Raw genomic sequence first — 9,710 nt, 5'->3', positions numbered from 1 at the left:
TTCAGTCTGATTAACAGTCTAATCAATATTGAAATGTAATTTAAACACTTGCTGTATGAGATTCAGTCTCTCGCATAGTCACTTTTTCCACTACCTACAATTTGAGAAACTTTATAAGACAGTGTGTAGCCCACCCTGACATCTTACCCAGGCAGCGCATGACTCTGGCTCCCACTTCCAAACACTTAATATCACGTTTTTGTAACTCCCTGTGAGAGGAACATCTCCTCTGAATATCTCAATGATGTACTGGTAAGGCAAATGCCTCTTGAGCTTTGGGGGAAAGGGCTAAGCTGAATTAAGCATTGCTCATACAATTTAAAACTACGCAGCATCTAAACTAAAGGTCAAGCTGAATAAGATTCACCCATCTGTTTCCCCCAAATGTGACCGATGTGAGTTCGAGGAAGGGACTTGAACTCATAAGTGCATAATATCTGGGGGGAGATATTACAGCGGAACAGTGTATTACTTGGAAAGCAAGTAGCCCCTGACTGAAAGTTTGAATACTGGGCTGTTCTGAATACAGCTTTTCAGCCACCATATGAGAGTCAACTGGGTCTCATGTTCAGCATGGCTGAAGCCAAAAGGCTTATTTTGAGGGAATGGAAATCTTCATCTCCTCCTTGTTATAAAAATGGCTCAATGATATGATTTCCTGTTTATACTCTGAAGAGATAAGGTACTGTATGTCTAACTTCGCCTTTAAGTTCGCAAAGATTTGGGGACCCTATGTGGATCCGTGTCTAACAAGTGCATTTATGCAGGTCTATGTCCTGAGAAACTTGAATTGAACATCCCACACATTGCTCTAACTGTCTACAACTATGTGTTTGTCTGTTCATTTATTGTCTGTCCTTCTTGGTGACTGTTTCTTAGTAAATACACAAACACACAAATGCTGTATGAGTGGTACACTGATGTCCTCCAACAAGGCAGACATTATGAAAAGTCACTACAGTTTTAGCCACATGCTGTTAATGCCAAAAGGAGCGCAAAGGACAAATAACACACTTGTACCATTTTTAGCCACAATTATGCTCATGAGTGGCGCTGGGTCTGCTCCAAGCTAACACTCAGCTGACCCCTCACTCCTCAGGGTAGGATGTTCCAAAACACAAATGTTGTTCCAGGACACAGAACTGAACTAGTTTCACGTTGTGTTTCCAACTTTAGACATGACAGTTATGTTTTCAACAACTACGTGTTCTGTGCTAGAAGTCAACAGATTCAAAGTGCGTGTGTGTGTGTGTGTGTGTGTGTGTGTGTGTGTGTGGGGTGGGGGTGGGGGGTTCTTGGTTCTTATGAAGATGATTTATCTAACAACCATCCTATTGTGCTGTGTGCTGTACGTCTGTGACATCTAGTGGTTTGATTTAGTAATAACTACATTTGCCTTTAACTGGAAATATGGTCAGTCAAACATCACGTTTTTGTTTTCGAACCTGGAGTTTGGGAACAAAGATGAAAGTAATCAAACCAAAAACTGACATTTTGTAAAATAATAAAAACATTTGCCTCTTTGATTTCAAATGAAACAACCCAAGAAAGACAAACTTTGTCCTCTGTTGCTCACAAACCAAAACATGTGATGAGTGGTCACAAGTAGATATTCAAGAAACTCCCATCAGGCGCTCTTTGTTATTAAGTGTCTTTATTTAATCAGGCAAACTGCTTAAAATGGTTGAAGTGATTTGTTGACGAGGATGCACTGTCCCGCCTGAGTGCAGGGTGTCGGCTTCCCTCTCAGCACTAGGGGGCAGTGACAGGTTGTGAATAAACTTGGGCACAGTCCCTTGTTTTTCTCTCGTCCCTCACCTCAAACTAGAAAACCTAAATCACATGTTGAGCCAAGTGAGTAGCACAGACTTAAAAATCACCAAGGTCATGGGAGGAGGTTGACGAGGTGAGGATGGAGGTTTGGGATGTTCTTCTCTATTCACTTTTAAAAAGCAATGATGCTTTTGAAGTTATGAACATATGTACATATATTGAATTTCCATACATGAAGTTATGTACATATGAAATAAAAAAGATCATCATACAAAAAATCATACATGAAACCTATTAGAAATTGTATGTCTTGCCCATACAAATATGAAAGTATGCTTATATTGTTGACATATGTTATGTAAATATATATATATTCATCCCAAAGCCTGTCAATATATGTTGATATTATATACAGCAGGCTCCAAAAGTCTGAGACCACTTTGATGTTAAAATTAATAAGAAATGAATGACATATTACATATATCTAAGCATATTGAATTTATGTGCACGTTGTTTAAACTTGCATATAAAATATATATTGTTAACATATATGTTGACAAGATGCTATGCCATATAAAAATTCATCATAGATATTTTTAATACATGTACATATACAAATTTTACTATGGGTGTTTCATATAGGTGACATATATATGGCAACATCACTCTAGATATATGGTCATATAAGACTTCAATATAAAAATATAATCAATATAATTAAGTGGGGAAATGAAACATAATTCTGAACAACAAACTGGACTGGACTCACAACACCAAAGCATTTGATAAAAAAGGACAGAGCAGGACGTATCTGCTACAGACACTCAGGTCTTTTGGAATAGAGGGGACACTCCTGAGGACCTTTTTATGACTCTGTGGTGGCATCAGCCGTCTTCTACGGTGTGGTCGGCTGGGGCAGCAGCATCTCGGCTGCTGACAGGAAGAGAGTGAAGAAGCTGATCAGGATGGCAGGTTCTGTTAGGACAGGCCCTTGACCCAGTGGAGGTAGCAGGCGACAGGCTCAGCTATCATCCCTTTTGGAAAACATCTCCCACCCACTCCATGCAGGACACACTAACAGCACTGAGCAGCTCATTCAGTAACAGGCTGCTGCACCGCAGGTCTTTCCTTCCTGCTGCCGTCAGACTGTACAACAAACACTCTACTCAGTAGATCACACACACCAGGAACTGACAGACTCACCATGTGCAATAATGAGCAATAAGTAACACACACCATCCATGCAATATACCTCATATGCTGCTATTTTGTAAACCTTTGTAAATACCTATTGTATTTATTATATTATTATCTATTACCCATCTTTTTAAATATTTCCTACAGGCATTTTATAGTTTTTATTTCTTTTACTGTCCACTTTGCTGCTGTGACACTGCAAATTTCCCCAGTGTGGGACTAATAAAGTAATATCTCAATTCATCTTATCTCATCTTAAACTAGACTTAAATTAAAGGAGATGTTCATTCATTTCTGACCCTATGATGTTTATTTTAGAGTTAAGATTTGGAGAGTGAAGTTTATTTGAAGTAGAAACGAACATGAAAAAAGAAAGATGTGCTGCATCTCCTAAATGTCAGTTACATCCCTGATGTTAACGGAGCCAGTGCACTGAGAAGGACAGACTGTATGTTCATCATGTCGTCGGCCATGATGGTATTTATCACATATGGCTGTGCTGAACCCAGTGACCCTGAGTTTAAAATAGGTGCAGAGAACACACAGTGTTCTGCGTGCATCTTAAAGGATGAGGCGCGACCCCCCCTTGGTGGTCATTAAGACCAGATCAGATATGGAGTGGATGACCCAATGTGCACATTCCTCCATCTCTCCCCCAGGACTGGCTGTGCATCTCCCCAATGCAGACGCACCTCAGTGTGGCCTCAGGGCTCCCTCACATCCCCTCATGTGAGCCTACTGAGCAAAATCAGTATTTTTGGTGCCATTCTTCATGTTGTTGTGTCAGGGCAGACATCAAGGAGCAGGACAGGAAGGGAAGAGAAGAAGGGCAGTAGGAGAGGAGATGGAAGAAGGAGAGGATTCGCGATAAACATATTAGACGAGTGGGCGAGAACAGAGGGAGACAAGAGGAGGGAACGAAACGGCAACAGCACATTACACTCCAAGCGTGGGAAATCTCCTGGTGTGGGTCCCCAGTGAAAAGGGAAAACTGTGCTATCTAGTGACTCTGAGTTCCTCAAGGTTCACATCCTCTGTCCGTCCGCTCAGGATCACACTCAGGCCCGGGAGAAGAAAAAAAACAAAAAACACACAGCTTCACATGCTGAGTGCTTGTTTCGTCTTTCATTTTCATTATCAAAGCACCATTTAAAGTCAAGCATCACAGTGAGTGTTATATTTTGTTAGATACTGTATGATTGAAATATTCATATAGCGATGGCTCTAGAAAGTGTCATCAACACTGTGAGTGGATTAAGAATCACACGTAGATGTTTTATTTGAAAAATTTTCCAACTTCCTTAGACTATGGTGAACAGCATTGGTTGTACTATAAGTAGGTACAATAAGTAAGAAAGAGTTTTGATACTTAAGGGAATTACTTAAAACAGTGATTCCCAACATCTACACTTTGCCCCTTATCGTGTTTCAGACGTCTGCTGAGGGTAATTGAGCCTCTAAACTTCTCAGATGGTTTCAATTTAATAACCCAAGATTAAATGAGGTGAACTCATCCAATATTTCAAATGTAAATACAAAAGTATGTAGCAAAAGTTAGTTTTCTCTTTTATCACTCATCTCATTACACCTCAGCTTTATCCTGAGACCCCTGGAAACCGCTGGACCAAACTACCACACTATCTAAAGCAACACTGAAATGCTGCCTATGCAATGATGCATCAGAAACACTTGAATAATGTTATATTTAATATCAAAAGGACCAAGAATATGCACTTGTAGTTTTGAAACCTAAAGTAAATTCTGCTGATAATAGTATTTGAATGCCAAACTTTTCCTTGTAATGGAATAACCGAGTAAACAGTAAGTCCTGTCCATGCGGCTGCACATTTTGCTCATAACAAGGCGACGCCTGCGCAGTTCTATTAACTCCAACTATACACAATTAGACAAATTAGCAGTAGACAAAGAACAAATATTTAGGTAATTAAATTAAGATTAGTAGAGGGAGAAGTGATTAAAGAGGGAAACGAAAGAATATGCCAACATTAAAACACACTAAAACATCTGTCACACACACTCTTGTTTAAAAATGTCCTCAGACAGAGATATCCACTGTATCAACATGAGGTAACTCAGCTGACTTTGGATGGAAGAGCAGTTCAGTGTTGCTGCATATAAATCCACATAGAGGTTTAGATGACTTGTTCATGTCAGCTATTGTTTTTATATACTGTATTTCTCACCCGGGGCCGACCGTCACACTGTGTTCCAGCTCTGCACTTATTTCACTGGGAATTTATTCATCTTATTTTTTTCAAGTGTTTTTCTCTCATCACTCTTCTAAGCTCTTGAACGCACATCTGCCAGATCTAATCGCATGTGTTTTACCAGAATGCCAATGTTGACATATTTCTTTTGCAGACGCTTCAATAATCAGGACCAGATGTTTACACAATAACAAAAGCCCGGCTCGCAACACATCATCTCCGGATTCAGAGATGTTTCATTCACTCACAATAAACTGTGACGTGTTTGCTCATATTTTCAGGATTTACTACTCCGCTTCTCCATTGCTTTGTTCTCTCTGGCTCAAAAGCCAAGTTTCATCATTAAAATTTGAACCAGGTTGGAAAGTCGCCCCATTTTTTTCGAAGCGGGATCAGACTTTGAGTTCAGACAAGGCCAAAATGTTAATGAAATGTATGATGAATTTATCTTTTGTTAGCCCCCCCCCCCAAAAAAAAAAAAGCAAAGTTATGTAATGTGACAAAGGTCAAAAGTCTGGAAAATCATGATGGGATATAACACATAATCTGTATCGGAAGAGGAACAGGGTCCAAAGCTCACTGATGAGGACACGTCAGCAGAAAAAATGTTAAACTGCAGCTTAAACCAGTTCATTCTGGTGTGGTGTTGTAAAGTGGATTTCGTTTTATCTTTTATTTTTTTTAATGTTTACTTTCATAGGTCTACCTTCCTTTACTTCAGATAAAAACTCACCATCTGGCCCCATATTTGTATGATAATGATGTCAATCATCTATCACTGCTCCCTGTAAATAAATAAAGCAGGGTTGGAGCTGCTCGCTTCTCTTTCATAGAGAATTTATCAGGTTTGGCAGGTTGTAGCTTACCAATGCCAATACCACTAATTTCATCTCTTCTATGTGTGAATATTATATACACTGAACAAAAGTATAAACACAACATTTTTGGTTTTGCTCCCATTTTACCTGAGTTGAAATGAAAGATCTAAGACTTTTTCTAAGCACACAACAGACGTCTCTCTCTCAAATCCTCTTCGTAAATGTGTTTAAAAGTGTGTTAGTGAACATTTCTCCTTCGCCAATTATCCGTCCACCTGACAGGTGCGTCATATCAAGATGCTGATTACACAGCATGATTATTGCCCAAGTGCGCCTTGGGCTGGTCACAATAAGAGGCCACTTTAAGATGTGTAGTTTTATTTTGGGAAAAGACATGTATTAAATACTGAACTATGTGACTTGGGCTACAGATGTGCTTTTTGTTTGGGGGGGGGGTTGTAAAGAGTTGATCAGTTTGTTAATTGTGAAATATTGGACCACTCCTCTTCATCAATGGCTGTGCACAACCTGCTCGCTGGGTGACATGTCTGGTGGCGACGCAGGCCATGCAAGAAGTGGGATGTTTCAAGCGTCCGGGATTTGGGGCAATAGAAGCAGATGAATGGCACGAATGTTCACCTCAGCATCTCGTCACGGTATAGTCTGTGTATGTATCTTTTGTGTTTATAGAAAAAAGTTTTGTTCACATTAGCTGAATGGATCTGTCACGTTATAAACTACATGCAACAACAACAAGGTGACACAACTTCACAGGAAGTCACTGAATGGAGAATATACTCATGGTATGTATGTGGATACGACTGTCCCCAGATTATTGTGTACTTTTGGTCTGAGGCTGTTTTTCATGATTTGGGTTAAGCCTCTGTTCCACTCTTAATGCTAACACTTAGTGATCCTCCAGCTCAGCCCAGTATTCCTAGGAATTAAATACATATCGGACTATTCCACACTGAATAATTTATGTCAAATGCCAGTGTTCAGTGCAAATGTAGAATGCCCTTTTATGTATCAAGGCAAAAGGGAAGGATCTAGAGGTTGGTTGGGTGGATGGGCAAGTAGCACATCTGGAATTCATGAAGGAAACCAGAGTTAATGTCTTGTCACAGACCGGCAATAAACATTAGAGTTTATTTCAACCGTAACCACAATCTTTCCCCAACCTCCCCTAATCTCTTAAAGTGTTTTAGTTGTCTAACCACAACTCAACCCTACCTTACTTTATTTGGCATATCCATGATCTTGTCAGGGTTAGGGGTTAGGGTTGGGATTTTCTTTTCCCTCTGTGTTTTGCTTGTGTGTGTTCTTTTTCCTTGGTGTTTCCCTTTCCCTTGTCTCTGTCTCCCCCATCTGGTTTGTTTGCATATGTCCCCGTCGGGGGGGGGCGTGGCTCCACATGGTCTCCAGGACACCTTGGCACACCTGCAACTAATCATCTCATCACAGTCACTACAAGAACCCCTGGCTTTCCTCCACTCCTCCCAAGTTTGTTCGGTCTCTCACACGGTATAGTGATCGGCCAAACTTTACTACGACTAATATTCTAGTGTGTGATTTTTTTTTTTTGCTTAGTCTAGTTATCGTTTTGCTTATTGCCCTTTTGTCTTGTCCTGTCTGTGCCCTGTGTAACCAGCTCCTGTCAAGGAATCACTGCCACACCACGCCTGTCTACCTGAGTCTGCCAGTCTCTCTAGCCACGCCACTCACCTGCTGCCACTCACCTGCCATCTTCAGCCACGCTCATACATCCAGCCTCCCTTTCCCCTTCATCTCCCTTGTGCTACAATAGGGGGAAAAATAAAACTTTTATTTCATTACCATTTCAGAGTCTGCATTTGGGTCCAAACATTCCACATTCAGCCCTTAACAGATCTTTCCCTAAATGAATTGTGGTCACCATGTGTAGGAACTATAGAAGATGAGAAGTTTTGAACATAATGACAGTTTTCCAACTTTGTGGCCACAGTTTGGATTTGGACCCCATCCGACAACTTTGGGATGAACCATAAATAAAGATGGACGTAGCCTCTCTGATGTCACCCAAAGGTTTATGAACAGCGGTTTTGAAGCTCACAGTGAGCTGCTCTACCATTGCCATCTTGGTAGTGACTGACTCTGCCCCTTACTCCCAAATCCAAAAAAGGGCAGAGAGGAGGGGGCGTGTGTGGAGTGAACTTCAGTTCGTGCCGGTTTGTGGCAGGCATACGCTCACCCACTTGTCACTCAAAGCAGCCGCACGCTCAATTATGCAGAACTTTAAGCCTTGATAAAATTGAAATGGGTGAGTTGTATAAAAATTCACCCTCTGTACAGATTAAGCTATAGACCAAAGCTTGTTTTTTTTTGTACCAGGCGGTAAACATGTTTATTTCTGCTGTAAAGTTGGACATTTTAACATGGGAGTCTATGGGGATTGACACACTTTTGGAGCCAGACTCTAGCGTTCATTAGAGGAACTGCAGTTTTAAGTACTTCTGTGTTGGCTTCATTTTTCAGCCCTGGAAGTTGCAGCTTGAACTGAAAGACCAACTGCAACCAGGTGTGATCATCCAAAATTAATGCAGCCGGGTTCCAATGGTCTGCGGAGGCTGAATGAGATGGTGAAGAATCTTATTTAAGTGAAACTTTGAAAGAAGACCTCAGGAAATTCAAGTACATTGGTAATATTGCAAAATATTTCAGGGGACAGACGACTTTGAGACTTGAGTGGAAAGTCTGCTCCTTAGCCAGAGACAAAAGCCCCTCCCGCCGTCACTGTCTGAGACTGCATCATTGTTTGAGTTCCCATCTTCGAGTCCATTAGCAGCACATACAGCAAGATACACAACTTAGGCCTACATCATGTAACTCGGAGAGCTGGGAGGGCCAGATCAAACCTCCTCTTGAAGTGCTCCTCAGTGCATTAACCCTTCGTCAGTGTGAACATGACAAACACAATGTACGTGAGCTCCAGAGGCAACAGGCTGTTAAGGCTTCCCACCATGTGACTAAACACTTCTCTGCTCACTGGCTGCACACAGGACAGCACCAGCCAAGCGGTCACCTCAAACTGTTGCTATTTTCCACATCCTGGCTTGGTTTTCGCTTTCATGTTTGGTTTGGCTTGTTGTTATATTGCCAATTTTAAGGCTATTTGATCTGATTTGAGTCCACATCTCTGAAAACCAAACACACTCAGACTACAGGCTTCAACTTAAATGGCTTGTGATAATCAATGTTGTTTTAAAGTTGGGTTTATCTGATCTGATATTGATGTGGAGGTCTCTTAACTGTCAAAATACACAGGCATAACTTGTGCGGTTGGACACAGTGTTTCTCATACATTTCTCTTCCTGCACATGTATTTTCATGTGTTCTTATGTTGCTGTAATTCTTAAACAAAACCTGAGCTGCCACTGAATGAAATCAGGAATGAAATCCAAACTGTAAATTTATGAAAGCACACCTCGTACAGTTAAAGCATTAGGTCTACCACAATGTAATAAATCATATTTTCTATGCATGTAGCTTGGGCAATCCGTGTTACATAAAAAGCAGCCCAGCAATAGATCCATTGTTAACATTTTGCACTGACCTCTCCAATGGAAAATCCATCTAAACCAAGAATGCAATTTATTTCTCTAAGGTAGGAATGATAACGAATACATCATTGTTTATCCTTGGAAACCCCCCCACC

The sequence above is a fragment of the Seriola lalandi genome, unplaced genomic scaffold, assembly GCF_002814215.2.
Source record: "Seriola lalandi dorsalis isolate HSWRI2012SDOR001 ecotype SW California unplaced genomic scaffold, Sedor1 jcf7180002054885, whole genome shotgun sequence".
Classification (NCBI taxonomy): domain Eukaryota; kingdom Metazoa; phylum Chordata; class Actinopteri; order Carangiformes; family Carangidae; genus Seriola; species Seriola lalandi.
This window is presented reverse-complemented; position numbering follows the sequence as displayed.